We start from the raw sequence: 25,870 nt of genomic DNA on the forward strand, positions 1-25,870 counted from the left end.
GAGGAAGCTGGTCCGTAGTGGAACGTGCAGCTCAGCTTTGTAGAAAATCCAAATTCTCCTAACCTTGGGCTCTTTGGAGGAAGGGTGGGATACAGATGTGGTAATAAAATAATGATAATAAAAGCAATTCACAGCCAAAAACCCCCACTAAGAAACCAAAAATCCATCATGGATTTCTCCGACATCCCTACCCGCTGTGAGGATGCTGACAACCTGGAGCGTGTTCAGAGGAGGGCAACCAGGATGATCAAGGGTCTGGAAACAAAACCCTATGAAGAGAGACTGAAAGAACTGGGCATGTTTAGCCTGGAGTAGAGAAGATTGAGGGGAAACATGATAGCACTCTTCAAATACTGAAAATGTTGTCACACAGAGGAGGGCCAGGATCTCTTCTCGATTCTCCCAGAGTGCAGGACACGGAATAATGGACTCAAGTTAAAGGAAGCCAGATTCCAGCTGGACATCAGGAAAAACGTCCTGATTGTTAGAGTAGTACGATAATAGAATCAGTTACCCAGGGAGGTTGTGGGCTCTCCCTCACTAGGAGCCTTCAAGAGGCAGCTGGACCACCATCTGTCAGGGATGCTTTAGGGTGGATTCCTGCATTGAGCAGGGGGTTGGACTTGATGGCCTTGTAGGCCCCTTCCAACTCTGCTATTCTATGATTCTATGATGAAGGAGGCAGCGGGCCCAAGACCTGACCTGGAAGCTTTCACAGAGGCCTGGCTGTACACCATGACTTGTGTTGGCTCATTGCAACAAGGAAACAGAAGCAGCAGCTGTTTTCTGGTGGCAATGCTAAAGGCCTCTTTTCTTTTCACTGTTTGGGCTCGTCTGTCACACAGCCAAGCCCTGTTGCTCTGTTGACGAGATCCCCCCTGTGGCCTGGTCTCCCTCGCAGTGACCCTCACTGCAAGCCGTGTCATTCATCCTCTGCCTCGGCCTCCCACTTTGGTCACCCTTGACAACTAATCAATGAACTACTTGGAGGTGGGGAAGAAGGAGAGGAGAACAACAGGAAACAAGCAAAGGTCTTGGAAACTCTGTGTGCTGGTCCCTTAGTGTTTCCTTCCTTCCCTCCTCCTCCTCCTCCTCCTCCTCCTCCTCCTCCTCCTCCTCCTCCTCCTCCTCCTCCTCCTCCTCCTCCCCCCTCCCTGGCTGCCTCCCCCATCACTTCTCCACCCCAGCCGGTTGGTCTCCATTGTCTACAACTTCCTTCTCCTTTCAGTCAGGCTCAAAGGGCCCAGCGGAAGAGGCGGTTTCAGGAAGGATCTCCTCACTTGAGCAGTGAGAGAACAGTGTATACATGTGTGCATTGTTGCTCCTCAGCATTGTGTGGGTCAGGCTCATTTTGTCTAACCGTCATCCCTATTTTGTTGCTTTTCTTCTGGCAGAGGACAAAAAATCCCAACAATGAAACTGGTGAGGCGTCGTCTTTCCTCCTAACTTGCCAACTAGGTCTGTTCGTTCACTTGCTTAAGCTGCTTCCATTGAATTGCGTGGAGAGAGAGAGAGAGAGAGAGAGAGAGAGAGAGAGAGAAAGGATTCCCACCTTGCTGCGGAGGCTGTTTCTACATCTTGCTCGTCAGCTTTTTGTTGTTGTTGTTCAGCGCATTCAAGAAACACATCTGTGGGCATGGAAACGCGCTCTGTTACTCAAGGGGGCATTTTTTGGACTGGAACCCAGAGAATGCCATCTCTCTGGTCATCACTGTGGGGTCACCTCCTACACGAGTGCATGTCATACTGTGAGGGGAGTTGTGGCTGTGAGTGTGCGTGTGTCAGAGGTGAAAGGTGACTCCTCTTTCAGACTATATTCCTCAGACGTTCCTATATTTTTGGTAATTATGAGGAGTCAAAAAAAGCAATTGCTTTTGGTACAATTGAATTAAGGAGAGTGGGCTGCAATGGCATTTCCAACTGTCGGTGAGGAGGCCTTATCGGATAATAGTCGTATTATTATCCGCCTGGACATCAGGAAAAACTTCCTGACTGTTAGAGTAGTATGACAATGGAACCAATTACCTGGGGAGGTTGTGGGCTCTCTCACACTAGAGGCATTCAAGAGGCAGCTGGACAGCCATCTGTCAGTTATGTTTTAAGGTGGATTCTTACATACAAGGGAGTCCTATTCAAATACTTGAAGGGTTGTCACACAGAGGAGGGCCCGGATTTCTTCTTGAACATCCCAGAGTGCAGGACGCGGAATAATGGGCTCAAGTAACAGAAAGTCAGATTCCATCTGGACATCAGGAAAAACGTCCTGATTGTTAGAACAGTACAACAATGGAACCAGTTACCTAGGGAGGTTGGGGGCTCTCCCATCCTAGAGGCCTTCAAGAGGCAGCTGGACAACCATCTGTCAGGGATGCTTTTAGGTGGATTCCTGCATTGAGCAGGGGGTTGGACTCGAAGGCCTTATATGCCCCTTCCAACTCAACTATTCTATGATTCTATATATGCCACATACATGGAGAGTAGGGAGTAGAATAAGTCCTGCTCCCCCTTCCACCAAGCTCCACAGAAGCCAGAGGTCTGAACTGATCCTAAATGTTCCGGCTCTGTACATATTTTTGTGGAGGTTTCCTTGTGCAAGGTTCCTGATTGAACAGGGAGATTCTATCTGTATACTTCGGGGTACAGATGTTGGAGAAATCCATTTGGTGGTGGTGGAATTTAATGTTTTTTTTGTAGGCTCTTCCCCCCCCCCCCCGCATTTTGTTTTGGTTCCAGCTGCATGGCACGATTTGATCTGCAGCACATCAGCCCAGTTTTCAGGGTTTTTTTAGGGTGGTGGTGGAAATTGTGTCCCTTTTAGGAGGGGAGACATTCTGCAATTTGCACACTTTTCTGAGCAATATGTACAAATTGCAGCTGAATTTGCACAAATTACTCAGAAATTTGGGGCAATTGCAGAACCTCCCCCTCTAAAAAAAGTGCAAAAAAAAAAAAAAAGGGTTCTTGGAAAAGCCTGCAGCTGAGCTTGCAGACGCAAAGCAAGTAGTGCAATGCTCCAGAAGTATGTCAAGCCAAAAAAGAACTGGATCCTTTTGGGTCCTGTGGGTACATTTTGCAATTTGAGAGATGATCCTGAGCACCACCTCCATATGCCTGCCATGGGAAGTGTGGCAAAGGACAAGTAACCTGCCTCAAAGTCTAAATAGAAGGCAGTTGTGGGGCCTGGCTTCAACACAGTAACTCCTTTGAACCTACTGTTTTCAGCAGCATCAGAAGACTGTTTCACAGAATTATTATTATTATTATTATTATTATTATTATTAAAATGTAGGAGGCATAGGGCACCTTCATGGGTGCCAAGAAAGGTGTCTGTTGGTGTATTGGTGCTGCGGGTACCACATTGCTTCCCCCTGGTATACTTGTTATATACACATTGGCTCTATTCACACCTCCACCTGAATGTGTGCAGGCCAGGAGCAGACATTTCCCCTCCTCCACGTTGACTCAGCATGTGAAAAGTGCTTTTAACTCCCAGCTTCCATCTTTATATATTCAATTCCAAACTTTATGTATTCAATTCAGGCCTGTCTCTATGTTTACTCTTGTCTTGTATCTTCCATGACAGGTGATGGGTTGGTGGACATCTTCTGGCTTGAGAGGGTGGGGTCATGGGATCCTCTAAATGCAGGGAGGTCCAGAGCAGCTGCCAAGGCACCAGGTGGCCATAACTTTGGTGGCTCAGAAGATTGCTTGCCATCAAGGAGACATCTTCATTGAATAAAGTGGGTTTTACACCCAAGTAGAGACATGTGTGATTGTAGTGTGAGGCTGTAGCTAGACCTAAGGTTTATCCCAGGATCATCCTGTGTTTGTCCCTGCCTGAGCGCTGGATACCCTGTGTGGCACTTAGATGAACAGGTTTGACCCCAGGACAATCCTGGGATAAACCTTAGGTCTAGCTACGGCCTAAGTGATGGAGTTCCAGACTTCTCAGAGGGCAATGCCATAGTAGAGGGACAGGGACTTGAGCAGATATTTATTTTATTTTATTTACAATATTTACATACTGCTCCCCATTCAAAATTTCAGAGCACTATACAAGAAAAAAATAAAACACAAAAAATAAAACCCTTTAAAATAGATTTTAAAGGAAGCAAAATGTACAGTGAACCATGGCTGGTCATTAAGGACAGGCTTCCTGGAACAATGACATTATCAGGAGGCGCTGAAAGGAATACAGAGTTGGCGCCTGCCTGACCTCCAGAGGCAGGGAGTTCCACAGGAGGGGCGCCACCACGCTGAAGGCTCTTCCCCTGGTGGACTCCTATCGGAGGATGGATCTATGTGGAACCACCAGGAGCAGACCCTCGGATGACCTCAGTGACCGGGCAGGTTGGTAGGAGAGAAGGTGCTCTCTCAGGTATCCTGGTCCCATGTTGTTTGGGGCTCTTTACACAAGTACAAGAACCTTAAACCTTGCCCGGTAGTGAATAGGCAGCCAGTGCAGTTCCCTCATCAGAGGAGTTACATGCTGGAAAGGGGCAGCTCCGGACAACAGCTGAGCTGCAGCATTCTGCACTCGCTCCAGCTTCTGGAGCAGCTTTAAGGGCAGCCCCACATAGAGCACATTGCAGTAATCCAATCCTGAGGTTACCAACGCCTGTACCACCTTGGCCAAGCTGTCCCTGTCCAAGAGAGGCTGTAGTTGGCGAACCAACCGAAGCTGGTAAAAGGCACTCTGAGTTGCCGTGGCCACTTGAGCCTCTAGTGACAATGATGCATCTAGGAATATCCCCAAACTACAAACCTGATCTTTCAGAGGGAGTGCGATCCTATCCAGAACAGGCAATGAGCCTATCTCTCGGACTCAGGAACCACTCAGCCACAGGGCTTCCATCTTTCCAAGATACAGTTTCAGTTTATTGGCCCATCTCCAGTGCATTACTGAGTCTAGGCACTAGTCCAGGATATGGAAGCCATACACCCTGACCCTTAAAGCCCTGTCACTTTATTCCACTTATTGGGCTATAGTGGAAACTAGAAACATGGGTGGATCCTAGAATCATACCATCAAGATGAACCACACAGTCAACAGAGGCCATGGCTCAGTGTTTGAACACATGTTTTGCATAGACAAGGTCCTGGGTTCAGTCTCCAGCGTATGCAAGGTGGGCGAGGAAAGGCTCCTCCTTGAAAACTTGGAGAAGTGCTGGACAATAGTGACCTAGATGGACCGATGTTTTGAGTCTGTACAGCACATCTTCTTAGAGGGGAGATGTTTTGGGGAAAAGTACCTTGCAGAGTAAATAACTCCAGGTAACTCAAGGAAGAGAGCCACAGCAAAATCAGAGACGGGAAATAAGAAAGGAAGGGAAACAGTTCCATGTAAGCTAAGAGGTACGACCGCTCATTGTCTCTTAACAGGTGAAGGGCCTGGCCCTTGAAGCCAGGCTGGGTGAGCGAGGAGAAGCCCTTGCCAGCCAGGCTAAGCATCACACTAAGCCTTGGGTGCCATATCTAAGATGGAGGCAGCACGGACACGCTTTGTGCTACCCAGAGAGTTCAAGCCGTCGTTTCAGAACTTAACGTTCCGTCTTCAGGTCCACAATGTTTGCTTCCTCTATCCCCCCCCTCCCTTCTTCTCCCTCACAGTGACTCGCAGTAACAATTGCCAAGGTAACCACAGCATCTCGCTCAGAGTGGCACCGAGTGCTTTTGCAGAGCTCGTATCCCCAAGTGTGGGGGCGTGTGCTGTGCCTGTGGTCCCAGTGGGATTTAAAACCGGAGCGTCATTAGCCGGGTGGGTGGGGATGGAAATTCTCATGCTGCTGGCTGACACTAGTGGAGGCAGAAAGGTCTCTTGCCACCGGCTTTCCGCTCGGAGCCCCGAGGCATCACCAAAGCCGTTGCCGCCACCACCTCAGCAAGAAGGGAAAGAGGGAGGCCACCACCACAGAGAGGCCACTCTGATGGAGTTGCTGGGAACCAAGAAGCCATCTGACCCAGCCCCTTGTCTCCCACACCAGGGTAGCAGAATGTGTGGGATGTCTAGTCATTATCGGACAGTGAACTGGAAAGAAAGGGGTGGGAAAGCTTCTAATCATTCCACTATCAATAATTTGGTACAAGTGAGTGAAATGCTTAAGAAGTCTTTAATATACTATGGCCATAGCTAGACCTAAGGTTTATCCCTGGATCGTCCAGGGGTCAAACCTGTTCATCTAGGTGAAACACAGGGGAACCAGTGCTCAGGCAGGGGCGGACCCTGGATGATCCCAGGAAAAACCTAGCTGTGGCCTATGTACCAAAAATGATCTGTATACCTGTCGTCTTAGCCACTACTCTGTTGCTTCTTCTTCTTCTTCTTCTTTTTAAAAAAGGCTAAACGGGAGCCTACTACATTCAAGTTCTTTTGACCAACTGGTAACTTTTATATACATTTGCGACAGCACTGACCTTACACAGAAGGCCTTGCCTAGCACACCCTTCTCAAGCCAAGCACTAACACTTGAACAACCTGAGGGTAGGGTAAAACACAACCTTTTCCTCACATAAGAGGGTAAAGACTAGAATCTGGAAAGGTTCTGCTGAAACTCTCCCCATACCCTGAGTTCAACCCCAGCGGAAGCTGGTTTCAGGCAGCCGGCTTGGGTTGACTCAGCCTTCCATTCTCCCGAGGTCGGTAAAATGAGTACCCAGCTAGCTGGGGGAAAGGTAATCATGGCTGGGGAAGGCAACGGCAAACCACCACGCTGCCTTTTTTGCTAAGTGTAAGCTGCTCAGAGAGCCTTTTTTCGCTGAGGAGCAGGGTATAAGTATGATAAATAAATAAATAAATAAATAAATAAATAAAAAATAAGGCCTTCCAAGAAAATGTCAATGGAAACTGGCGTCCCTCCAAGAGTCAGTAATGACTCAGTGCTTGCACGAGAGGTTCCTTTCCCTCCTCATATATATATATGGTGTTTATGATAGAAACTGTAGAGCAGGTGATAAAGCCAAGCAGACATGTGGTTTGAGGTAACAAAATAAAATGTTTATTTTTGTTTAACAGATCTTAGTTACTTTCAATGCTAGTTAACCTGCTTAATCTACTAGTTCTAATAGATACCGTAATCTTATCTCCATTCACTCTCCACACCACTGGACCTTCTCCTGACTAAACAAACCCTAACTCCCTTAACTCACTCAAAACTCCAACTCCCACAATCCCCTCAGCCAACCTATTTATACTCCTCCCTCTGCCTCTCTCACAGCATCATCAGCCACACCCACTCAGTCAAACATTCCGCACTCACTAGACATACAAACTTCTAGACATACTTAAGGGACAGAAAGGTGGTATCACCACAACATGCCCTCATGTTTCATTTAATGAGGTGATTTTGAAATGGCATGGAGCTATTTTATGTTGGCCGATATCTATATGGATATTGTTTGCACTTCCAATTCTAGAAAATAGCTCCACGCCATTTCAAAATCACCTCATTAGATTATTATTATTATTATTATTATTATTTATTTATATAGCACCATCAATGTACATGGTGCTGTACAGATAACACAATAAATAGCAGGACCTTGCCGCGTAGGCTTACAATCTAATAAGTTGTAGTAAACAATAAAGAGGGAAGGAGAATGCAAACAGGCACAGGGAAGTGTAAACAGGCACCGGGTAGGGTGAAGCTAAACAGTATAGAGTCAGAACAAACTCAATATTTGAAGGCTATAGGGAAAAGAAAAGTTTTTAGCTGAGTTTTAAAAGCAGTGATTGAGTTTGTAGTTCTCAAGTGTTCTGGAAGAGCGTTCCAGGCGTAAGGGGCAGCAGAAGAAAAAGGACGAAGCCGAGTAAGGGAAGTGGAGGTCCTTGGGCAGGCAAGAAGCATGGCATCAGAGGAGCGGAGAGCACGAGCGGGGCGATAGTGTGAGATGAGAGAGGAGAGATAGGCAGGAGCTAGACCGTGAAGAGCTTTGAAGGTCAGCAGGAGAAGTTTATATTGGATTCTGGAGTGAGTTGGAAGCCAATGAAGAGATTTCAGAAGTGGAGTGACATGGTCAGAGCGGCGGGCCAAGAAGATGATCTTAGCGGCAGAGTGGTGGACAGAGACCAGCGGACTGATGTGAGACGAAAACATGAGGGCATGTATATAAAAGCTACCAGTTGGTCAAAAGAACTTGAATGTAGTAGGCTCCTGTTTAGCCTTTTTAAAAAAGAAAGAAAAAAGAAGCAACAGAGTATTATTATTATTATTTATTTATTTATAAAGCACCATCAGTGTACATGGTGCTGTACAGAGTAAAACAATAAAATAGCAAAACCCTGCCGCATAGGCTTACAATCTAATAGAATAATAATAAAACAATAAGAAGGGGAAGAGAATGCACCAAACAGGCACAGGGGAGAGTAAAACTAACAGTATAAAAGTAAGATCAAAATCAAGTTCTAAAAGCTTTAGGAAAAAAAATGTTTTTAGCTGAGCTTCAAAAGCTGCGATTGAACTTGTACTTCTCAAATGTTCTGGAAGAGCATTCCAGGCATAAGGGGCAGCGGGGAAAAATGGACGAAGCCGAACAAGGGAAGTAGAAACCTTGGGCAGGTGAGAAACATGGCATCAGAGGAGCGAAGAGCATGAGCGGGGCAATAGTGTGAGATGAGAGAAGAAAGATAAGAAGGAGCTAGACAGTGAAAAGCTTTGTAGGTTAACAAGAGAAGTTTATATTGGATTCTGAGGTGAATTGGAAGCCAATGAAGAGATTTCAGAAGTGGAGTAACATGGTCAGAGGGGCGAACCAAGAAGATGATCTTAGCAGCAAGTGGTGAACAGAAACCAATGAACTGATGTGAGAAGAAGGAAGGCCAGTGAGTAGAAGGTTACAGTAGTCCAACCGAGTAGTCCAACCGAGAGTAGTGGTAAGTAGAAACACAGATTAAGAAGGAATAAAGATTTTTGAACCATTTTTCTGTAAACCTGTAGCTCCAGTATAAACCTGGCTATGTTTTTTTGACTTGCAGGCTGAGACGATTCCAAAATATTTTTCTGTATTGTATATGTATGTAAATTAAATTACAACACTGAGGAAGACCCAAATTGGGTCAAAACGCGTTTGGTTTGGTTTTAAAGTTTTCATTTGAGGGTATATATAATATTACACAGTTAGGATTTATTTGAGGTATACAGATCGTTTTTGGTACATAGTATATTAAAGTTCTTAAGGATTTCACTCACTTGTACCAAATTATTGATAGTGGAACAATTAGAAGCTTTCCTTATATTTTTGAATGTTTGAATTAGTTTTATGTACTTTATGGTGTTTTTAATTGTGTTGTACCCCGCCTCGATCCAGAGGGAGAGGCGGGTAACAAATAGATAAATATATTATTATTATTATTATTATTATTATTATTATTATTATTATTATTATTATTCCCACCCCTTTCTTTCCAGTTCAGTGTTTTAGCCATAAGAGGTCAGGCCAGTTCTCTTGTTTTTTAGTCATTATCGGACTTCAGCTCCCATCATTCTCATCACTTGCTATGGTGGCTGAAGCTGATAGGAGCTTCAGTCCTCCAACATCTGGAGGGTGACATATCCCCACCCCTGCCCTACACCATGGCCCTCTGGCTTGAAGGGCTCACTCCAGCTTGTGGGGGGCGTCAATAGTGTCCTCCTGTGGGTTCCTGTGGTTTACCTGGTAGCAGCAGCGCTGTGATCAGAGAGCGGGAGCTGGAACCACCATTTAAATTTTTCACAATGCTCCTGGTGTAACTTTGCTGTGGAGCATTGTGGCAGCTCTTGACCCCAGACATGTCCTTACAGTGCAGTGGGGGGCAGAGTAGGTATCCGTTAGGGCACTAAGGATTTGGGGGGGGGAACTGGTTGGTGGTTGGAGTTTGACAAGCTTTCATCAGCTCAGCCCCCTGGATTTCCACTAGTTGGCCACTCAACCTGCAGGGATTCCGGTTAGCTAGTAATTTTTAATTTGTGCAAATTACAGCTACAATTTGCACAAATTTGCACCATTCATGCAAATGGGGATGTAAATTTGTGCAAATCTCTAGTTGCACACACAAAAATATTTGTGAAAGTCCCCAGGGTTCGGGGGAAATCCACAGCTCAGCTTGGAAATACCAGCTGAGTCAGGTACGCCACAGAACTCTGGCAAGTCTAAAAGGGGATGGATTTCCTGGTGGCAGACATCCCTAACGGTCACTGAAGCTGCTTCAGGATGCTACATAGTGACACCAACTGGACTTGGGTTTGACCCTCCTGTCCTGTACATGTGTTTGTGCAGATCTCCAAATTGCACGTTTCAGTGCAATCACAAATGTGTTAATATGGGGTCACACCTGTTCACACCTGGGGTCGTGTAAGGGACATGTTCAGATGATTTATGAACAGAAATAAAAGTCTTCTACATCCCTAAAGTAGGACTGTACAAGATGTCTCCTGCTATCTCCTGCAAGACCAGGGAACATGTCTCCATCATCTATTTATTTATTTATTAAATTTATACACCACCCCATAGCCGAAGCTCTCTGGGCAGTTTACAGAAGTTAAAAACAGTGAACAATTAAAAAGTATACAAAATTTAAAACCATCGAGAATATAAAAACAACAGTATAAAACAACAGTATCCGTTTAAACAACAACAGTTCTGGGGTCCATTAAAAAACAAACAAGCTTAGCATATGTTGTTAAATGCTGTTAAAAGCCTGGGAGAAGAGAAAAGTCTTGACCTGGCGCCGAAAAGATAACAATGTTGGTGCCAGGCGAGCCTCATCCTGGAGATCATTCCATAATTGAGGGGCCACCACTGAAAAGGCCCTCTCCCTTGTTGTCATCCTCTGAGCTTCCCTCGGAGAAGGCACTCGGAGGAGGACCTTAGATGTTGAGCACAGGGTACGGGTGGGTTCATGTTGGGAGAGGTGTTCTGTCAGGTATTGTGGTCCCAAGCTGTGTAAGGCTTTATAGGTTAAAAACAGCACCTTGTAATGGAAGCACCAGTGTTCCTCTCCAAACTAGATTGTGATGCTGCCCCTGCACACATCTTCACTTGCTGTGTCCATCAACAAACAATGAAGATTTGGGCTGTGCACAGACCCCCCGATCTGCTTCGTGGCCTGATCTGGAAAATCCAAATAGGGCCCGATCCTCTTCGCGCTGCTCCGCCAGTCCCCCGCTCCGCTCCACGGAGTGAGATCCAGCTTTGCCGCCATCGCCAGGTAAGCCACCCCCCACCCCTTACCTGCATCCGTCATCATGGGCTTCATTTGAGGCCCTGGCTTGAAGCGGAAGAGGCCTCGGCCTTCACTTCTGGCTTCAACCGGGGCCTCAATTGAAGCCTGCGACGGACGCAGGTAAGGCTCCTTCCTCCCTGCCCCCTTAACTGGCTCCATCGCCATCGCTGCAGGGACTGCGCCGGCGCCGCCAGTTGAGTCCTACTCCCCCCCCACTTACCTGCGTCCGGAGCTCCGGATTGAGGCGATCTTCTTCACCTCGATCTGCAGCACCCCCGACTCTCTTCCCCTCCGCCTTTTCCGGAGGCGAATCAGGCTGCCTCACTCCTGCTTCTCTGAACCGAAGAGAAGCGGAGCACAGCCCTAATGAAGATGATGTATTCATGAACTGGCCATGATTTAGCTCTGACCATGTTACATTCATATAAATGCAATGTTATTTTTTGTAAAAGTAAAAATAAATAAATGAAGAAGCATAAGTTTAGTCTCTTGTAAAGCTTAATTATGTATATTTTAAGGGATACTGAATTCCAACAATAATTTTAAAACCCATTTCTTTTACTTTTTATGACTGGGATGTTTATTTAAAAAGCAGTAAGTCAAGGGCGTATTTAGCCAGTCTCAAATACAAAATGAGGGATCCATGGCAAGTCTTTGAATACATGTAATGCTTTTGTTGTATTGCAAAAAGGTCTGAATGATTAAAAAAAGCAACGTTCCATGGCTAACAGTTATTCAAACCTGTTTCAAATGGAGGTGGGCGGGGTGAGAAACCATGGAAACCTCTGTTACATAGCTTTCTAAATAAGGAATGTCAAAACGGCTGTGATTTGAACATCCGTCGACTGGATGTACCTGAGCCCTTTGGCCAATTCAAATGTGCCACTTTGTCAAGACTTTAGAGCAGCCTTCGCCAACCTGACAACCTCCAGGTGTGTTGGACTACAATGCCCAGTATCCCCCAGCCAGCACAGAGCTTCGGCTATTGGGCGGTATAGAAATGCAATAAATAAATAAATAAATAAATAAAATAGTCCAACATCACTACGTTCAACATCTAAGGTCCTCCTCCGGGTGCCTAATCCGAGAGAGGCTCAGAGTGTAGCAACGAGGGACAGGGCCTTTTCGGTGGTGGCCCCCAGACTCTGGAATGATCTCCCTGACGACGCTCGCCTGGCACCAACGCTGCTATCTTTCCGGTGCCAGGTTAAGACTTTCCTCTTTGCCCAGGCATATGGCGGCACACCCACATGTTTAGGTTTTTTTTAATGGTTTTTAATGCTTTATGTGTGTATGTTCTGTGTTTTAGAATTTAAAATTTAAAATTCTCAATTTTAGAATTTTTGTAAACCGCCCAGAGAGCCCTGGCTATGGGAGCGGTATATAAGTGTAGTAAATAAATTAAATAAATAAATAAATAAATAAATAAGGGCGCAGTTGGTATATCAGCCTAAGCTGATAAAAGGTGCTCTTTGCCACTGAGTTCACCTGTGCCTCAAGTGACAGTTCTGGACCCAAGAGCACCCCCATACAATGTTGAGTTAACTCTGATAGTTGACTTGAAATGGCACCTCAGTGTAACTTTCATGAGCGAAGAATATCACCAGCCTCTAGAGCACACCATTGGAATGGATTTTTTCCCTTGGACAAAAGGAAATGACTCAGCGAGCCGATGGGTCACTTCACCGCTCTTCCATTCTGTTACTGAATAGAAACAAAATATGTCAGCATTTGTGAGCATATAGTTCAAAAGTGGAAAATTCGGTAATTCAGTCATTCAGTAGTATCTCCCCATCTCAAGTCAGAGTTAGGGATGTACATGTATTGGTCCTGTTCAGACAACACACTAAGTCATGGTTAGGCCACTAACTCTCTTGCAGCAAATGGTTAGTGAGAGTGTTTAAACTGTTGTTATGTAACCATAGGGTGACCATATGAAAAGGAGGACAGGGCTCCTGTATCTTTAACAGTTGTATTGAAAGGGGAAGTTCAGCAGGTGTCATTTGTATATATGGAGAACCTGGTGAAATTTCCTCTTTATCACAACAGTTAAAGCTGGTGCCCTGCCCTCTTTTAAATCTGATCACTCTAGTACAGCTCCTGCAGCTTGAACTGTTGTGATGAAGAAGGAATTTCATCAGGTTCTCCATACAAATGACACCTGCTGAAATTCCCTTTTCTATGCAACTGTTAAAGACGCAGGAGCCCTGTCCTCCTTTTCATATGGTCACCCTATTAACCACCATGGTTAGGAATGGCTCACATGACATAGAATCATAGAACAGCAGTGTTGGAAGGGGCCTACAAGGCCATCATGTCCAACCCCCTGCTCAATGCAGGAATCCACCCTAAAGCATCCCCGACAGATGCTTGTCCAGCTGCCTCTTGAAGGCCTCCAGTGTGAGAGAGCCCACAACCTCCCTAGGTAACTGATTCCATTGTCATACTGCTCTAACAGTCAGGACGTTTTTCCTGATGTCCAGCTGGAATCTGGCTTCCTTTAACTTGAACTTCCTTTAACTTTAACTTTAACCGTTATTCCGTGTCCTGTACTCTGGGAGGATTGAGAAGAGATCCTGGCCCTCCTCTGTGTGACAACCTTTTAAGCATTTGAAGAGTTCTATCATGGCTCCCCTCAATCTTCTCTTCTCCAGGCTAAACATGCCCAGTTCTTTCAGTCTCTCTTAATAGGGCTTTGTTTCCAGACCCCTGATCATCCTGGTTGCCCTCCTCTGAACACGCTCCAGCTTGTCTGCATCCCTCTTGAATTTGGGAGCCCAGAACTGGATGCAATACTCTAGATGAGGCCTAACCAGGGCCGAATAGAGAGGAACCAGTACCTCACGTGATTTGGAAGCTATACTTCTATTAATGCTGCCCAAAATAGCATTGGCCTTTCTTGCAGCCATATCGCACTGTTGGCTCATATTTAGCTTGTGATCTACAACAATTCCAAGATCTTTCTAGTTTGTAGAATTGCTCAGCCAAGTATCCCCCATCTTGTAACTGTGCACTTGGTTTCTATTAGGGATGTGCACCGCTTCTAATCAGACCAGCGAATTAGAAGCGGAGCAGGGTGCTTCGCCTCCCCTTAAAGCGGAGGTGAAGAGGATTGGGGGGCTGGCGGAGCGTGGCGAAGAGGATCGAGGTGAAGGCGGATCCTTCACCTCGATCCAGAGCTCCGCCGGAAAGGTAAGTGGGGTTTACCGGGCCCTGCCGCTGTCGCTGTCGCCCATGCGGCGACAGCGGCAGGGCCCGGTAACCCCCCTCCTCTCCCTTACCTGCCTCCATCCGCGGTCCCTCGGCTTCTTCAATTGAGCCCGCAGTTCAACCAGGAAGTCTAGGCCGCACGGCCCAGACTTCCTGGCTGAACCGCGGGCTCAATTGAAGAAGCCGACGGACCACAGACGGAGGCAGGTAAGGCCCCCCTCCCCCTTGGTCCCTTACCGGGCTCTGCCGCCGTAGCCGCACGGGCGGCAACGGCGGCAGGGCCCGGTAACCCCCCCTCCTCTCCCGACCTTACCTGGCACCACTCCCCTCCACTGCGGAGCTCCGATTCGGAGCTGGAGCTCCACGGCGAAGAGGAGCGGAGTATGGGCGGCGCGGAGCGGAGCAGGCCGATCCGACATTTTTGGATCGGCCCGCGGGGCGGAGCGGGGGGTCCGTGCACACCCCTAGCTTTTATTTCCTAAATGTAGAACTTGGCATTTATCCCTATTCAATTTCATTCTGTTGTTTTCAGCCCAGCACTCCAGCCTATCTAGATCACTTTGAAGTTTGTTTCTGTCTTCCAGGGTATTAGCTATCCCACATGCTAAGCTGTGGTTCACATGACATGCTAAATCATGACGTTTAGTTCAAAATGCTTAACCACCATGGCTTACTATTTCGACTGGACAGGATCTTTGTTATATCCATTCTATGTTTCACGGATTGTCAGGGCTCTTTTGTTCTAACAACTACTTGCTGACAGAATCAGATTTTTTCTTCGGGATGTACATTAGAACATAAGAAAAGTCATGCTGGATCAGACCAAGGCCCCATCACGTCCAGCATTCTTTTCACACAGTGGCCAACCAGCTGTCGACCAGGCAGGACATGAGTAAACTATCAACCTTCCACTCACGCTCCCCAGCAACTGGTGCATACAGGCTTACCGCCTCTGTTACTGGAGGTAGCACATAGGGATCAGGACTAGTAGCCATTGATAGCCTTCTCCTCCAAGAACTGGTCCAATCCCCTTCTAAAGCAATTAAAATTGGTGGCCATCACTATGTCTTGTAGTAGCAAATTCTATAGTTTAACTATGTGCTGTGTGAAGAAGTGCTTCCTTTAATCTGTCCTGAATCTCTCACCAATCAGTACAAGAATTGAGTTCCTGTTTGCAATTACACATTTGCACTAATGTGCTCTTGTTCAAGCTCACATTTCTTTTTTAAAAAAACGATCCACAAGTTCTCAGAATCTGCAAAATGTGGCGGGGGGGGGGGGGAAGCTGGTTTATTGCAGAATCTGCAGGTTGGATTCATAGCAATCTGAACTCATTCGTATCCATTGCTGATTTCTCCAACACCCCAAGGCTAAGTGGCTGGCTGGAGAAAGGACTGGATCCTTAATTTTAAAGGTGTCCTCTTCTCTGTCACTTATGAAATCACCTATCTTTCTTTCCTTTCCACACAAACTCTTGTGTTGCCATCTTGTTCCTGGAAGTGTGTTTCCTCTCAAGCCAACCACATGTACACTTCTCATGTAGAATGATCAAAGTTATGTCACTCCTCCTTCCATGCCTTTATCACTAGCTTTAAATTCATCTTTGTAGAGGTGACCTTAGGAATGTAGGAAGTCAGACCATTCATCTGTTTATGATAACATTAGAAGTCGGCATCTAACAAAACTGAATTGCAGTAAGTTCAGACAAAAGGAAGTCTTTCTTCACACCACAAAAAATGCCACGGGATCAGGCAGTACCTTGGACTGGTTTAGAAGGGGATTAGACAAATTCTTGGAGGAAGAGAAGGATGCAGACAAGCTGGAGTGTGTTTAGAGAAGGGCAATGAGGTTGATCAGGGGTCTGGAAACATTCAAAGCCCTATGAGGAGAGACTGAAAGAACTGGGCATGTTTAGCCTGGAGAAGAGAAGGTTGAGGGGAGATATGAGAGCACTCTTCAAATACTTAAAAGGTTGTCACGCAGAGGAGGGCCAGGATCTCTTCTCACTCATCCCAGAATGCAGGACACAAAAGAATGGGCTCAAGTTACAGGAAGCCAGATTCTGACTGGACATCAGGAAAAAGTTTCCTGATCGTTAGAGCAGTACGACAATGGAACCAGTTACCCAGGGAGGTCGTGGGCTCTCCCACCCTTGAGGCCTTCAAAGAGGCAGCTGGACCACCACCTGTCAGGAATGCTTTAAGGAAGATTCCTGCATTGAGCAGGGGGTTGAACTCGATGGCCTTGTAGGCCCCTTCCAACTCTGCTATTCTATGATTCTGTGATTCTATACTAGCTCCATGTTCAGAAACATTAGGCCTCTAAATATGAGTTGCCAGTGGGGAAACAGCAGGGAGTGCTGTTGCCTCCATGCCCTGCTTGTGGTTTTCCTGGGGGCATATAGTTAGCCCCTGTGAGAAAGCAGTTGTGAGAGCTAGATCAGATGAACATTTGGTCCTATCCTGCAGGGCTCTTCTGTTCCGTATCAATGTGTGTGCAATTATATCTGATCATGTGTGTGCGTCTCCTTCTTTCCACGGCTCCTGTGACATCCTGTGACAGCGTTCCGCTGTTTCTCATTTTTTGCTCTCTCTCTCTCTTCCCCATGTTCAGCTCTCTTTTCCTGCCAAACCCTTGGAGCAAGTGAGTCAGACTGACAGCTCAGATGAGGGGCAGCCCCCTCAGCTGTTGAAATGCCAGCCAATCTAAACAGCAGATTCAAATTAAAAGCCCACTATTATGTACGTATACTACATACATATATAAATAATGGTTTCCCCCCCTTCTCCCCCTCCTTGGCATGGTGAGTCAGTTAATCAAGTCTCCTTTGTTATTACATGCAGGGCGTCATGGCTGGTGGGCAGACCAGCTCTTCAGCCAAACATGGGCAATTCACATTTCTCCCCTGCCTTTGCAACAGCCAAAGCAATTGCTGTGAGAAAAGAATCCACAAGACAATCATAGAATAATAGAATAGCAGAGCTGGAAGGGGCCTACAAGGCCATCGAGTCCAAACCCCTGCTCAATGCAGGAATCCACCCTAAAGCATCCCTGACAGAGGGTTGTCCAGCTGCCTCTTAAAGGCCTCTATTGTGGGAGAGCCCACAACCTCCCTAGGTAACTGATTCCATTGTCATACTGCTCTAACAGTCAGGAAGTTTTTCCTGATGTCCAGCTGGAATCTGGCTTCCTTTAACTTGAGCCTATTATTCCGTGTCCTGCACTCTGGGAGGATCGATAAGAGATCCTGGCCCTCCTCTGGGTGACAACCTTTTAAGTCTTTGAAGAGTGCTATCATGTCTCCCCTCAGTCTTCTCTTCTCCAGGCTAAACATGCCCAGTTCTTTCAGTCTCTCTTTATAGGGCTTTGTTTCCAGACCCCTGATCATCCTGGTTGCCCTCCTCTGAACATGCTCCAACTTGTCTGCGTCGTTCTTGAATTGCGGAGCCCAGAACTGGACGCAATATTCTAGATGAGGCCTAACCAGGGCCGAATAGAGAGGAACCAGTACCTCAAGTGATTTGGAAGCTATACTTCTATTAATGCAGCCCAAAATAGCATTTGCCTTTCTTGCAGCCATATCGCACTGTTGGCTCATATCTGTTCTGAATTCAACTGGTCCTCTGGGAGTTTGGTTTTCCGGTTCTTGGGTTGCTTTCCCCCCCCTTCAAACCCCCCCCCCTCATGATGGGCATTTATAATATATTTATATATATTATAAATATATAATTTAAAAGCAATAGATACAGTTAGAACAGTTAAAACAATGTGCCAGTGAGTTTAACCATCAAAGTCTTTGTTAAAAAGCCATGTTTTTACTTGGCGTCTAAATGAAATCAATGTTGGCGCCAACCGGGCCTCCAAGGGGAGGGCGTTCCACAGCCGGGGTGCCACCACAGAGAAAGCCCTCTCCCTTGTCCCATCATAACGTATATGTTACATTGGTGGGATGCAGAGAAGGGCTCCTCCAACAGATCTCAAGTCTCGGGCAGGCATATATAAGGAGAGGTGCTCCCTCAAGTATCGAGGTCCCAAGCCGTTTAGGGCTTTAAACATCATTACCAGCACCTTGAATTCCGACTGGAAGTGTATAGGCAGGCAGTGCAGTTCCTTTAAGACTGGTGTTATGTGGTCTCTGTAAGATGTACCCACCAGCAGTCTAGCTGCTGCATTTTGCACTAGCTGCAACTTCCACATCATCTTCAAGGGCAGCCCCACGTAGAGTGCATTGCAGTAGTCTAATCGGGAAGTTACCAGTGCATGTATTACTGTAGCTAGGTTATCCCGGTCCATGAAAGGCCATAGCTGGCGGATCAGCCGTGCCACAGAGTCCAACTGGGCCTCCAGTGACAATGATGGATCAAGGAGTACTCCCAAGCTACGCACCTGCTCCTTCAGAGGGAGCGCCACCACCTCCAGAACAGGTCGCTTACCCAATTCCCGGACTCGGGAACCACCAATCCACAGAGCTTCCGTCTTATCGGGATTCAGCTTCAGTTTATTGGCCCTCATCCAGCCCATTACAGCCTCAAGGCACTGGTCCAGCGCCTTCACAGCCCCAGCTGACTCCGACAACAAGGCGAAGTAGAGCTGAGTATCATCAGCATACTGATGGCACCCAACCCCTGCCTGAGCACTGGATCCCCTTTTCTATCCCAGGCCATCGCTAGACCTAAGGTTTATCCCTGGATCGTCCAGGGATCAAACCTGTTCATCTAGGTGACACACAGGGGATCCAGTGCTCAGGCAGGGGCGAACCCTGGATGATCCCAGGATGAACCTTAGGTCTAGCTATGGCCTTAGTGTGTTAATCATGACTGTGCCTAGATGCATACAAGGCATTTCCTGTTTCATAGCTCAGTCTGCTAACTACTGCACTATATCAGCACTCATTTTTGATTACCTTCATGTATGGGCTCACAACTACCTCCCTAGCTGTTTTTCTGCTTCTGATATACTTAAAGGTATTATAGTTGTTGCTGTTGTTGTAATTGTGAGTCTGAATATTGTTAGTGATATTTATTTATTAAATACTTATACGCTACTTAATATAGTAAAATATGTAAGCAGGTTTGATATGCCCATCAATATACGTTGTTGTTGTCGTCGTCATTGTTGCTGTTCCCAAATAGTCTTTTTGCACTTCCTTTGACCATGTTTGTGTTCCTTTTTGTTCTTCTTGATTGGGCAAGACCCCAGTTTCAAAAGGATGCTTTCTTATCTCTAATAGCTTCCGTGACAAATCTCATTAACCTTGCCGGTGACCTTTTGGATATGGTGTTACCATTGTACTTTCTGGCAATAAATAAATAAATAAATAAATCTAACTGCCATACACTGATGGGTTTTGAGCTGGTAGTGACTGATAGATCACAGAAGGAATCTTGAAGTTGTGTTTGGCAGCTTAGTGAAAATGTCAACCCAATGAAAAAAGGCAAATTCCATGATGGGGATCATTAGGAAAGGGAAGCTCGGAGGATGGCAACAAGGGAGAGGGCCTTTTCAGTGGTGGCCCTGACTGTGGAATGATCTCCCCGATGAGGCTCGCCTGGCACCAACATTGTTAACTTTCAGGCGCCAGGTCAAGACTTTTCTCTTCTCCCAGGCATTTTAACAGCATTTAACAATGTTAAGTTTGTTTTTAATGGACCCTAGTATGGTTGTTTTTAAATGGATACTGTTGTTTTTATACTGTTTTATGTTTTTGATGGTTTTTAAATTTTGTATACTTTTATGTTTACTATTTTTAATTGTTGTAAACTGCCCAGAGAGCTTCTGCTGTGGGGCGGTATATACATGAAATAAAATAAATAAATAAATAAATAAAAAACAAAACCACAAATAACTCATTTATGCAGATCTACAGTGCAACCACATTTGGAATTCTGGGTACAGTTCTGATCATCACACCCCCAAAAGGCGTGATGATCTCTCTCATAATATTAGAACCTGGAGTCACTTAAAGCTCCATCGCACCGGGGGTTAACACACTCCCTGCCATCCTATTTTCGTTCCTCAGTTACTTCCTCTTTTCAAAAGAGGAAGTACACAAGAAGCACAAGGCAGGAGAGAGCAGCAATTCCGAGTTTTTTTTTAAAAATCAGACTTAAAGAGGGATTTTTTTTCCACGCGAGGAAGGCCTGAAGAGGCGAGAGGCAGATAATGTCACGTGAAGGACCTGAGCAAACTCCATGAGTGCCCAGTAACGAGAGTACAATAAAATGCTTGTCAGATGGAGCTTTCAGTGAAACTAAATGCTGGGAATTTCAGAACAGATAAAAGGAAGTACATCTTCACACAGTGATTTGTTAAACTTTGGAATTAGCTACCATGGGTTATAGTGATGACCACCAGTGCAGACAGCTTGTTATTATTTATTATTATTATTATTTATTTATATAGCACCATCAATGTACATGGTGCTGTACAGATAACACAGTAAAAAGCAAGACCCTGTATAATATTGCCAGGATTCGACCATTTTTGTCTGTCTCTTCTGCCAAGACTCTCGTTCACGCACTGGTTATCTCTCGGTTGGACTACTGCAACCTTCTTCTCTCTGGCCTTCCTTCGTCTCACATCAGTCCGCTGGTCTCTGTCCACCACTCTGCTGCTAAGATCATCTTCTTGGCCCGCCGCTCTGACCATGTCACTCCACTTCTGAAATCTCTTCATTGGCTTCCAATTCACTCCAGAATCCAATATAAACTTCTCCTGTTGACCTTCAAAGCTTTTCACGGTCTAGCTCCTGCCTATCTCTCCTCTCTTATCTCACACTATTACCCCGCTCGTGCCCTCCGCTCCTCTGATGCCATGTTTCTCGCCTGCCCAAGGACTCCACTTCCCTTACTCGGCTACAAGTCATGATGGCTATACATTGCCTCTAATATCATAGGCACCAGCAGTATGCCTCTTTGCACCAGTTGCTGTGCAACATGTGCTTGAGGGTGCTTTTGCACTCATATCTGGCTTGGGGTCTTCCCATAGGCAGCTAACCGGCCAGTGCAGGAACAGAATGCTGGACTAGATAGGCCTTCGGTCTGATAACAGTAGTTATAGTCTTTACTACTGGTGCTTTGTAATTAACTTCCTTAAGCTTGAGATTCATGATGAAATCCACAAGACACAAAAGTTGAGACCACACAGGCCTGTTTTCACCCCATGACGGCAACATCAAGTAATGTCTTCCATGTGCATCAAAGCCACTGTAGGTCAAGCAATCACCAACATTTCACATCCTCCCATACTGCTTCAAATAGAGTGCTTCTTCACACAATCACAATTTCATACAATCAGCTGTAGGACAATCGATTGATGGATAAGATACTTTCCTGATAGAGAACACGCATGTGTGAATCATCACATAGAGGAGCAATAACCTCAATATCCTAGCTGTGACTCATTGCTCCACCATGAGCCTCCATCCCTGCATTCGCTGGCAATGTCTGCGGCACTTTGAAAAGCATTCCATTTGCGGTGGGTGAAAAGATCAATCATGGAACATCAACAATCAATGCACTTCCACTGGGGAAGGATATGGTCAATTTAACAGAGCGGTGGTGGAGGATGGAAATGTTGATCATCCAGAAGGACTGATTGCTGCGAAGGGTAATGGGAAAAACAAGCATGGGAGAGTAAGTGTCAAAAAGGAGGTGGCATGGACTTGATGGGAGTTGAATTGTGATCCAAATCCATCATCATTCACTGGGACATTCCCCCCAAGACTACCATCAAATCAGGCAGCCAGATAAGGAATAGGGCAGGAATGAGCAGACAATGGTCCGCCAACGGACTACAGGCTTAATTTCCCCATGGATCACCTGATTCCTGTTGATTGCTGGGATTCTTGCAATTAATGCTGGTTCTTACTGTGATCCAGAAAACACTTCTTCAGCTCTTAAGGCCCACCAGGATTATTTTTTTTAAAAAAATAATTGGACCATGCAAGATGGAGGTCATCTCATTCCCAGGACAGAGAGTTGTCTATTGCTGTCACCACCTTGATATATATTAAAAAAACCTCACCCTCCAGCATTCGTGCACAGCGGCCCCTTTAAACCAAAAATAAAATGTCGGACGTGATGGGGCTTTCCTTCCCCTTGTCACGCCTGATGTGTGGATTAGAGCAACAGCCCGTGATACTTGCATCGCAGGCTCGCCCCTTCTCATGCCCGGATTTTGAGGTAGGTCTGGCAAAGGCCTATGAGTCTTCATTGCCCCTTCGAGATCAGGCCACCCCAAAATACCTTGCATTACAGCAGGGATAGCTCAGAACTTTATATCACTGCTCAGCGCATTCATTGGCCCTTTCTACACCTAAGGGTTATCCCAGGAAAATGGAGGGGTCGCCCCTGCCTGCTCCCGGAATCCCCTGTGTGTCATTTGGATGCACAGGGATGATCCTGGGACGATCCTGGGATAAATGGCTGGTGTAGACATGCCCATTATCTCCCCCAGCTATTGTGGGGACTGCAGCTCAGCTTACAGGGAACAGAGAATGCTCATGCAGCTGGCACCCATGAAAAAGTACCGTCCTGGGGTCCCTCAGAACTCTGGCTCTAACTGCACCACTGCAGTCTTGCTTACCTGAGATCTACACCAGTGACCAAACATGGGGCTTTTTGCATGGAAGGAAAAAGGAAAGGAACCTCTCGTGCAAGCACTGAGTTATTATTGACTCTTGGAGGGACGCCAGCTTTCGATGACGTTTTCTTGGCAGGCCTTATAGTGGGGTGGTTTGCCGTTGCCTTCCCCGGCCATTATTACCTTTTCCCCAGCTAACTGGGGACTCATCTTACCGACCTCGCGAGGGTGGAAGGCTGAGTCGACCCGAGCCGGCTGCCTGAAACCAGCTTCCGCTGGGATCGAACTCAGGCCATGGGGAGAGTTTCAGCTGCAGAAACTGCTGCTTTACCGCTCTGCGCCACACGAGGCTCTTTTTGCATGGAACGCTCTACTATTAGCATTGTGAGAGTCCTGTTTGGCTCCCATACATTTGAATGTCTCTGACATACTGGAGAAAGGAGACCTTGGTCTGGAAGCGCCCACAGAGGTATTGCATAGATGAGGAGGGAGGCTGGTAGACACCAGACGGTGCCTCCAGAGCAGATGCATCAGGATCTTAGTCCGGTGAGCTGGTGGTGAGGAATGATGATGTGGCAACGGCAGCGAAAGGACGGAAGCAGCATCACAGCTCCGGGGCTGAGTGTGGCTTGTGGATGAATTGCTGTACCAAATGTAGGCTGTGTGGGAAGGAACAGTCGAGCAAAGGAACAGCAGTGGGAGGAACGAGAAATGATGCGTTATAATGTGAATCAAGGCAAGGAGGGGAGGAGGGATGTGTTTTCAATGCACCACCAAACTTGCCAATTGCAGCTCCCACCCCTTGCAGGGCAGCTGGGGGCATTTGGTCCTCTGAAATGAGCTGCATTGTTACAAGAGGATGCATTACTGCTCGGATCTGAAGAAGAACACTTGATTTACAGAGATGCATGAGCAGAGCTGGGGTATGTGTGTGCGAGAGAGGGGGCAAGTAACTTGCCCCCACCCCCATTGCTGGACCCCTCTGGCTACTTGAAGAAAAGACACTTTCACACACAAATTCTCACTGAATCATAAAATGGAAAATTTAAATAACCCCGCAGTCCTACACAGGGTTACTTGGATGTATGCTCCATTCAAATCGATTGGACTTGCTCTGGAGAAAATATATTAATGGGAAATATACTGTTATTGCTCTTTCAAAAACCTAACATGGACATGCATTTTGCCCCAACTGCTGCCCCATCAACGCCACGTACCCCCATGCCACCCTACAGAGATGTTCCAGATGTACACTTACGCGGTTCCCTGTGACTGTGAAACTATTCCACTGAGCCAGGGATCTGAGGTGATAGAGCAGGATCTCAGAAAAGGAAGAGCCCTGGGGATCCCTGATGAGGTTATTGTGTACATGTTAGAGATCAGATGTCTTCTCAGTGGCTCATAGGGTCACCATGACTGATGTCAGCATCAGGACAAGGGGACAACCCAGCACTAGCAATCGGCTGTAGCGTGAGTCACCCGCCATGGTGATCAGCAGTAGCTTGGAAGCAGAACTAGAGGTGAAATCTCATGCTTCCCCCCCCCCCCCCCCGTACAGAATGAAAAAGCTACCAGGGATGGACACAAACCCGTCTGTTCTTTCTTTCCCTCAATTTCTCATTTTTCCAAACTTAAATTTAGTTTGTCCCAAACTTTGAGAAGTTTTATTTCAAAGGTTTGCATGAACATTTGCAGATTTTTGTGTGCATTTCTCCTAATACAGGCGTTTTGATACATAATGTTGACCAATATCCACATTTTTGCAAGTGAGTTCCCTAACATAGTGAATTTTTGAATGCCTTTTCCATGAATATAGGCATTTTTTGTGCAACTTCCCCTAATATACACCTTTCTGTATTCATCTCTTTTGATAGAAGGACTCCATTGGAAAATTCAGAGAAGTGAGAAATTAAAGGTTTGGTTTGAAATAGGGTGAAAATATGAAAAGGAGGACAGGGCTCCTATATCTTTAAGAGTTGCAAAAAAAAAAAGGAATTTCAGCAAGGGTCATTTGTATTATGGAGACCTGGTGAAATTCCCTCTTCATCACAGCAATTAGAGCTGCAGGAGCTATACTAGCGTGAGCAGATTTAAGAGGGCAGGGCACCTGCAGCTTTAACTGTTGTGATGAAGAGGGAATTTCACCAGGTCCTTCTCCATATATACAAATGACACCTGCTGAAATTCCCTTTTCAATACAACTGTTAAAGATACAGGAGCCCGGTCCTCCTTTTCATATGGTCACCCTAGTTTGAAAGTGCAAAATTAAGTGTGTCTCCATTAATTGATAGCCCTTCCCAATCCCAAAAAGCTGCATGAGGTTTTGTTTTTTTGGTTTTGACAAAGGGAGATCTTTCCATCATCCTAGCTTACATTATGGCTATTGGAGAGAGGAGTCACAGGAATCCTCGTTTCACAGGGTTTTTTTGTTTTTTGTTTTATGAAATGGGACTTGCAGATGGTTTATTTTATCACAAGCAACTTTTCCAGTCCGGGGTCACACACCAAAAAGTAGGAGGCAGTTTATCTGGTTTGCAAGCCTCTTAAAGACAAAATTGTGGACTAGGTTTCAATCATTTATTTGTAAAAAAAAAAAAAAATAGGGAGCAGAGAAAATTTAGGGGTACACCCCCCTGCTCACTCTCCCTCCTTCTGGCCTTTTTACAGCCTTAACTGTAGAGTAGGCCTGGGTAAATAAGTAATGTTTGAACTTGTCAGTGTTTTCTCAACTTCAGCTCATCTTGCACCTGATTTACATTCACATTCATGATTGCTATTCGTTGCATGTAAATGGTGGACTGCCCAGAGAGCTTCGTCTATTGGGTGGTATAGAAATGCAATCAACCAATCATGCATGCAAAACCAATGGCTATTGAATGA

Source organism: Elgaria multicarinata, chromosome 7 (assembly GCF_023053635.1).
Source record: "Elgaria multicarinata webbii isolate HBS135686 ecotype San Diego chromosome 7, rElgMul1.1.pri, whole genome shotgun sequence".
Classification (NCBI taxonomy): Eukaryota; Metazoa; Chordata; class Lepidosauria; order Squamata; family Anguidae; genus Elgaria; species Elgaria multicarinata.